The 9,137-nt window shown below is 33.3% G+C and overlaps 1 long non-coding RNA gene across 1 annotated transcript; it reads right to left on the bottom strand.

Annotated features, from left to right (window-relative positions):
- Positions 1 to 3,840: 3,840 nt before the first annotated feature.
- On the bottom strand, positions 3,841 to 7,777 carry LOC138306127 (uncharacterized). The gene is made up of 4 exons (XR_011205784.1): positions 7,688 to 7,777; positions 6,685 to 6,723; positions 5,996 to 6,199; positions 3,841 to 3,890 (listed from the first exon to the last, which is right to left on the bottom strand). It is a non-coding gene; the product is annotated as an uncharacterized lncRNA (long non-coding RNA).
- Positions 7,778 to 9,137: the final 1,360 nt, after the last annotated feature.

Below are 9,137 nucleotides of genomic sequence, written 5' to 3'. Positions count from 1 at the left end.
GTCCCTGAGGATAGTTTGTCGGACCGACAGGACTACTTGAAGTAGGTTGTTTGGTGGCGATAAATGTGTTGTCACCAAACTCGCTGTCGTCCGATAGAACATCATAGATGTTCCGTCCAAGGATAAGGTCATCTGATCCCTTACTGGGTTTGTTGTTTAGTGCAGGGAGCCTCGCCAGCTTTACCTTGGTGGTTTTGGTCTGGCGTTGCTCCTGCGGTGGTGTATTTGCTGGTCGCTTGGCTTTCTCAGGGAGGTTTTTAACGTCAATAGACGGTTAAGATATAGCACGTCTATGACGAGCGGCGGTAATTTTTTTTTCTGATGTTCGGTGTTTGGTGTTGTGTAAGTCCTGGAGACGCCGGTGGGATTGGCGTTTTAGCTCCAGGTGGTTTTTGTTGTGGTTTTTGTTGTGGTTTGTGTTGTGGCTTAGATGGACCAGACTTGAACCTGTTCGGGTCCCCCATGATTATTTTGCAGACCTTAGCATCAGCCATATCTGGGACATCATTGTCCCAGTTAGGCTTGTCAACCAAGGCAGTTTTAAGCGGTTTATTTTGAATTCATTCTGATTTTAGGTCATCTGACCCGAAGGTTCATGATGATCTATTGTCGTCATGCACCGTCCGCCGTGCGCCGTCCGCCGTGCGTAAACTTTTTATTCAAACGACTTCTTCTCAATAACCGAAAGGCCCAGGGCACTGATATTTGGCCTGCAGTAAGCTGAGATGAAGGGTTACCAAGTTGTTTTTTTCAAATGAGTGACATTGATCTTCATTCAAGGCCACAGGGGTCACAGGGGTCAAATAGGCTCAAATCATTTAAACAACGTCTTGTGAATAACTAATTATATAAGAGGCCTAGAGGCCTGATATGAAGCCCATGACATGCTGGGATGAAGGGCTATCAAGTTTGTTCAAATGAATTAACTTGATCTTCATTCAAGGTCACAGGGGTCAAAAAGGCTAAAATCTTTAAACGACTTCTTGTAAATAACTAAGAGGCATAGACACCTGATAATGGGCCGTTGACATGATGGGATGAAGGGCTATCCAGTTTGTTCAAAGGAATTATCTTGATTTCATTCAAGGTCACAGTCGTTAAATAGGCTAAAATTTGTAATTGTAAAAAAATAAGGAATTATCTTGATTTCATTCAAGGTCACAGTCGTTAAATAGGCTAAAATTTGTAATTGTAAAAAAAAATAAATATATAATTATAGATAATAATCCAATTCAAACAGCAGATAAAGCTTTCGTTATGAACTATTGGTGACAGATATATTTTGAAAAAAAATATTAACAATGCTCCACCGCTGACAAATGGTATTTTTCCTTTATCAAAAACAGCAGCAGATGATTGAGTAATTTTCTTCAGTTACAAAAGATACTTACTTTACACCATTACCACCATTGATAGGTTCGAGCTTCTAATTTCTTTCGCATTATTTACAAAACGTAAGTAAGTGGGCTAAAAAGTGGTATTTGAAATTTAATGCATCTAAAATGAAACTTTAATTTTTAGTCGTAAAAAAAAGAATTAATCATCCACCAATTTACTTTCTAAATGAACCATTAGTGAATAAAATATGTCACAATCACCTTGGTCTAACTTCAGTGAAGATGGAAAATGGTCAGAACATACAAAAGAATCCATATCATGCGAAATCTTAAAAACTCAGTTGATAGAAAATCTTTAATTATGATGTATACAACTTATATTAGGCCAATTCTAGAATATGCTAGTAAAGTCTGTGATAATTGTACAGAACTTGAAAAATCACTTTTAGAATCAATACAGTTAGATGCAGCACGAATAATTACTGGCTTACGTAGAGGTACTTCACATTCAAATATTTATAATGAATTATACTGGGAAACCTTAGCCGAAAGGCGACAAAAAAGAAGCTATCTCTTATGTATAAAATTTTAAACTCTGATTCACCACCATACTTAAAAGATATTATAAATCCATACATAAATGAAAATATAAATAATAAATATCAATCGAGAGAAAACAGAATATTAAATCCACCTCTTTGCAGAACTGAAAGTTATTCTAACAGTTATTTCCCATCTACATTAAATAATTACAATGAATTAGACACTTCACTTATTGATGCACCAACTCTTTCACAATTCAAAAACCTAATGAATAAACAGAACAGTAAGGTATGTAAAGTAACTGTCACTTTTCAAAATTATGGACCTAGAAAAATAAACATTATTCTCTGCCAACTTAGAAATAATGCTAGTAATCTTAATTATGACTTATTCAATGATCACTTATTAGATTTTCCAAAGTGCTGATAGTCACAAGAAACTGTTTTCCATTATTTATTCGAATGTGCATTCTTTATTAAAGACAAATATTAACTGATTCCCTGAAACTATATGAAAATAACCACTTACATAACTCCCTTACTGTAGCAAATAATGGTTATACACAATGCCCAGATGAAGTTAATGCAAAAATATATTCAAATGTGTTTCAATTATTTAATTGATACCACTTACTTATCTGATTTATTTATATATACAAATACATGTGTGTGTGAGAGAGAGAGAGAGAGGGGGGGAGAGAGAGAGAGAGAGAGAGAGAGAGAGAGAGAGAGAGAGAGAGAGAGAGAGAGAGAGAGAGAGAGAGAGAGACGGGGAGGATGCATGTGTGGACGTTATGGCTTGCTATATATGTTTGTATGAATGTACGTTTAAATGTATGTATGTTATGGTGCTATCTATGTGCATGTATGTATGCTCGCATGTACGTATGTCGTGTTAAGCTTATCTTATGCGGGTAACACCTTGGCATGCTATGTCATGTTTTATATGTACATTATGTAACAAAACGTTATGTTTTAGTGTTGCGGTTGAGTGTGTATGCAAGTGTTTGTGTGTTGGTGTCTTTTTATATAAACTTTGTTAAATGTTTAAAAAAAAATAAATAAATGAAAAAACCATCTATATTCGTTCATGAAAAATGTTGCACATACATGTATGAAGAGGATATAAAATACAACTAAAGGAGAACAGATAGTTACAAATGTACTCCATCAAAATTAGTAACTGCTTTCTAAAAAGATAATAGAGATGTGCTTCTTTTCACGCGGTATGGACAAATGTAGTAAACATGCAAAATGTTTGAGTTTGAAAATCTAAATGTAGTACGTCTGGTGTGAATATCAGAGATATATACGAATACTTGGCGTAGGTATATGTATTTACCTGTAGATCGTAGAATATAGCTTTCGTTATGAACTATTGATGACAGTTGTATTGTGAAAATTTTTTATTAACAATGTTCCACCGCTGACAAATGGTATTTTTCCTCTATCAAAAACAGCAGCAGATGATTGAGTAATTTTCTTCAGTTACAAAAGATACTTACTTTACACCATTACCACCATTGATAGGTTCGAGCTTGTAATTTTACGTCAAGATTAAAATATATAAAATAATCAATTGCATCCCGAAAAAATTCCATGGCACTATGTCCTATATCGAAGGGTCCCGCCGGAAGTAATGATTGCGCATGCACCAACAGCAAAATGAATTATTTTATATATTTTTTGTGTTAATTAGATGTATAATAATAATAATGTAAATAATGAGCGTAATTTTTGCTCTGTCGGCGGTGGAACTACGTTAATAGAAGTTTTATTGATATAACCTTGTGGAAAGACAGATACATTTTACTGCTATAATATGTTAACAATCAATGAAAAATAATTCTATAACAATCGGTACGATATAATATCAATTTTAAGATTTTGTCTTTAAGACGAAAATACAAAAAGAGATTGTTGCTTGAAAGGTCTTTATTTATTAAGGATCAAACATGTAATTTTTTTCCCGTAGAATGCCGTTATCGCCACATAGATGGTGATGTCTTCGCTGAAAGAAAACAATATAGTTATTAGTTATTTTGTTTTAAAGAATATATTTATTATCATGTTATATACTTTATTGAAAACAAAAAATCAATTAAAAAAAAAAAGTAAATAAATAAATGAATAAAATAATAATAACAATGAATATGTATTATATTAGAATGAGGTTATTATCTGAACAATGCTATTAATTTCGTCAGGCAGATATTGTTTTTAGCTGAACTGGGACTTCTACTATATTTAGTAACTATGAAGTCAGGTTGCGGTTCGGTGATTTTTTTTTTCTCTCATCAACATAAATGAACGACTATATTTTCGTCACTGACTAATACATGTAAATACGCATGTCTAATTCCATTTCACCACAACGTGTTAAATACAGAAACATTCCATGCAAATATTGTTGAAAAAAATATTTTGTGCGTAATTTAAATACCGCTTACATGCTGATCGGCCTTCCATGACTGGCTTTTAATTAGAAGTTAATTTAATCAAACAGGCCGTATTAAGAACGACAAAAATACAACAATCCGCAGAGACCACCCACGTATTGAAATTCACATCATTGTTTTCTGACATCAAATAATGATTTCGTTATTGGCCAAGAAATAAGTTTTCCTTTAATTAATGAAGCAAAAAATATTCACGAATTCCACGTAATTGTTTAAGATGCTCCACCGGCGACTGAACACTAACGCTAACCATCACCTTAACAATAATTGAAGTTTAATATCTTGTATAGATATATCATAACACATATCAAAATAATTTATTGAGCTTTGAGTGTTATGCACAAGCCGTGCTTAATTCCATTCAGGGCATTGTTAGGGAAGGAAATAATTATTTTTGATGATTCTATCTTTAATTTAAATAAGAAGCTTAGACTTTTGAATGGTGGTAATGGTGTAAAGTAAGTAACTTTTACAATTGAAGTAAAATACTAAATCGTATTCTCCTGTTTTTGGTAGGAAAAATACCATTCGTCAGCGGTGGAGCGTCTTTAACAACTAAAATTATGATACAATAAAAATTCTTCATCGTATAGCTATACGGTTAAGCAGGTCTGATGTGCACAATATATCGATACAGAAGCTGAACTACATAAGTTCGCAAATGCAACGAATAGCTACTATTGAGTTTTTTTTCTTAATTTACTCGTGAAGGTACAGAAAAAAACTGCCGACTTACCAATGAAAACTGCTCTGCAAAAAGTGTCTACTTTATTGATTACCCAGGTGGCTAATTATTCTTTACTTTTGTCGTTTGGTTTAATGTCTTACAGGTACCTCTAATTTTTAGATTTTATTTTTACATTAATTGGGACAAAACTATACAGATAGGGAATTTTCCATCCATTCATTTAAATAATAATATTTACATTACCGTTTTCTCTTTGCTATATAACCTTACAACTGCGAAATCGTTTACACTTGCGTAAACGCCGTGGTTTGCGCGCAAGAATACACACACCGGAACACTGACTTCCGCGAGTAGTGTGAATGTGCATCCGTTTACATATAGGCCTATTGTATCTGTATGACCAATCTTCAATATACTGCATGTATAAATGTAATGTTAATCTTAAATCATATATCAGCAAATTAAATATTTAATAAATATTGTTTAAATGGGATGAAAAAAGATAAAGTGGAACTATATTTTGTGTACTCTCTGAATTTGACAACATTTCCCGCAAAATTGATGCCAGCTATTCTGGGATTCCATCAAATGACCAGCTGTTCCAACAATTGTATAACATTGAAAAAACATAGTTTTTATTTTATTTGAACACTTAATTTTTAATGGAATAGTCTGTCGAAACGTAAATATAAGGAATGATTGTTATTATTTGTTGTTTACTGGTGTGTAAACTGATTTTTTTACAGATATTTCAACATGACGCGCTCTGTACAAAAAATGCAGTTTACACACCAGTAAACGACAAACATAAAAAAGTTCTTAAATAAAAAAACCGCACTTATATAATATACGTTTCTATTTGATAAGTTATCATTTGCCTGGGTACAAGACATAAAATAAGAGGGACCCTCATAGAAGTTTACGAAGTCTGGTAGGAATATCAGCTGTATTTAAGAGTTGAATACTTACTTTTTGTTTTTTACGGCGGTGCTGGTGCTGGTGCACATGGATCGGGGGTGACCGAACTGCGCCATTCACATATTTGGTTGCTGTCATCCCACACAAGACCACCAGGGCAGTCATACATGTATTTTATTTCATTAGCACATTTGATAAATTGGTAGCAGTTCTGTAGGTTAGGATACATTCCGTCTGATTGGCCCGTGCAGGAAACTATGAAATGAAATACAATGTATCTAAATAAGCATAATACATACGAAAACTCAAAGGCTTTTAAAACTAGTATCAATGATTAGGGCAATTGTTTTAAAGTAACTTAATGACAAAAGTTTTAGTAAGGAGTATATTTACCAACAAATTCATTTCAGTTATAATTCAGATTTTTGTACAAGTGTTTGGAGTAGATTGAAAAGGATTACTCTATAGCACGCGGTTCTCTAAGTAATACTTGTCCGATGCATATTTTGTTGAACTACGTTATGTACGTACTAGTCTACTGGCATTATCTGTTTTCAATAAAACAATTTTATTGCCATTATCGACGTTATACGAATACTATTCTTAAAAAAAATAGATACCATTCTCGCGCATGACATTATCATGCACTATTTTTACTTAAAACCTATATTTCATTTTGTTATCTTATCGTTATATAAGATGAAAAGCGTATAACATAGTGCGATATTAGCATTACTCACATGAAGCGGGAATAAGGTAATCGCATTCTGCCACATTAGCTAAAAAGAAATCGAAGACAATAATTATCAAGAAATACATGTAAATGTATTACCAACTCCAACTCCGCAACTCGTCATAGTCTCATTCTCCTTTGAATAATCACGAAGATTATCCCGATTCTAGTGCCTCTTTTTCATTTTAAATAAACTATGTAATTATTTGAGTGAATCTGTTTTGTAGTTTTTATTTTTATTATAAAGTAATTTGGCCGATCATATTCCTACCAAAAACGAAACATTTGAATATATAATGACAATCTTAATTACGTACTAAATGAATTTTGAATTTTCTAATAATTTGCAAATTCTGAAGAGGGTAGGTTTGACCTCGTTTTTCATATGAAAATTATAATTCTGAAAAACGTAAAAGCTTAGATTGTTGTTGAAAATCCATAACAATAACATGAAAAGGTGCACGCACTGTTGTCAAGTCGCCAGTCACAACTCCATAAAGATCGGCATCTGCGTGCATTCAATAATTTAGCAAATGTCGTAACACGAACATTGCAAGAAGTCAAGTCACGTGCAGTACATGAACCAGACAAATTTGAGTCTATTAAATGATCAGTTGACCAATTAACGAATCTCGTTAACGATTAACAACACCTTAACACCGTAACTCTTTAACGTATGTTAAATCAGCATCGCTAATAAAAATGTAGTAGAATTAAGCATTGAGGTCACAATCATTTAATATCACAAGAGAAGGAAAATAATTTTGTTTATAACGTAACGAAATTAAAAAATACGTTTTACTCTACGATTCCATTGATGTTTTAAAAAAGAAATTCTTCATCTAAATCGATACGTATTACCAATGTCAATTGGTGCCTTACGTTAACGCCCTGTATTCGCGACATTAATGGATTCTTGCTCGTAGTAATATGAAAGGTATTGGCCTATCAGTTTGTCAGTGTGAAACCAATACAAGTTAATTATGTATTCATGAACTTTATGTACTTACCCAGAGTTAGCACCAGCGCCAAGGCTAGCAAGACGGTAGATGAATTCATTCTGTATGTTGACTTCCAGCTTCAATAAACCTGTCTGAAATAGCCTTGATAACACTACCGCTTATATAGCAGATCTTGGATATAAACTATTCACCTCTGTATTGCAAACATGGCAAGTTATATCGCCTCCAGCTGATTTTAGCTTAGATATGAAAGATACGTTTCATTGCAACTTCATTATCAACTGCAACAGAGTCAGCAAATTGGCAACACTTTGGTTAAGCCATTATCTTAATAGTTTTCTTTCAAAAGAAAATTCGATATTAATTGAAGTCTTTGTAAATCTGACATCCGGTATTTTATCGACATTTGGAAATAGTCCATAGGATGCTTAATTCTCATTTACATTGAATTGTGAATCAGTATGTACACGTATAAATGTCCATTTATGATTCAGAATTTAAAGTACAATGCTACGATATCTACAATTGCAAATATTCACAAATGCATAATTGATAAAGATGAAGATCTAAATTGTCACAAACAAATGATAAATAAAATATTTGCCGTACCTTTTACAATATTTGATTTTTATTGTCAGCATTGTCATATGATGACTTAAATTGAGGTTACATGTCTTAGACAAAGACAAAATTTAGACAGTTTTAGTGACTCACTGCAATTAAAATGCTGGATTGATAATTTTTATGCATTGAATCCTAAAACGTTATGGTCTGTGTGATTGCAGCGTCTGAATCTTGCACACAAATTAAAAAAAAAACAAAAAAAAACAACAAAAAAACGGGTGCGCTTAAAAAAACAACAAAAAAACCCGGGTGCGCTTTTATACATGTATGTTTAGTAGTTTATGATAACATCTAAACTTGTTTTACTTTTTAGGTCATCTGACCCCATGAGCCATTTGTCTGTCCAGTCTGTGATATTGTCAATGTTCAGTTGGAGTTCTAGACAATCTTGTGCATTGTTGGTTTTAGAATATAGTTTGTTGTCGTCAGCAAAGAGTTTAACCACACGGTTCACAATTTCAGGGATATCGTTGACATAAATCAGGAAAAGAATAGGTCCGAGGACACTCCCTTGTGGTACTCCGCTCTTTCCTGCTTGTAGAACTTTCCCCATTAATGGTTACTCTTTGGTTTAAATTGGATAGGAATTTGCGTATCCATATGAGGATTTTCCTTCTGATCCCATATGCCTCTAGATTGTGCAGGAGTAGCCTATGTGACACTTTATCGAAGGCTTTGCTAAAATCTAAATATATTACATCCACATTACTACCATTATCTAATGTTTGTGTCCAATTTTCCATAACCTCCAGGAGATGAGTAGTGAATGATTTACCAGACATGAATCCGTGTTGATCAGGTGGAAAAGTTGATTTGCTGACATATGTTAGACAATTTTGTCTCGGATAATTCTCTGGGAGGCTGAAGTTGGTTC

Source organism: Argopecten irradians, chromosome 13 (genome assembly GCF_041381155.1).
Source record: "Argopecten irradians isolate NY chromosome 13, Ai_NY, whole genome shotgun sequence".
Lineage (NCBI taxonomy): Eukaryota > Metazoa > Mollusca > Bivalvia > Pectinida > Pectinidae > Argopecten > Argopecten irradians.
The sequence above is the reverse complement of the archived record's forward strand: the minus strand, read 5'-3'. Positions and strand labels throughout refer to the sequence as shown.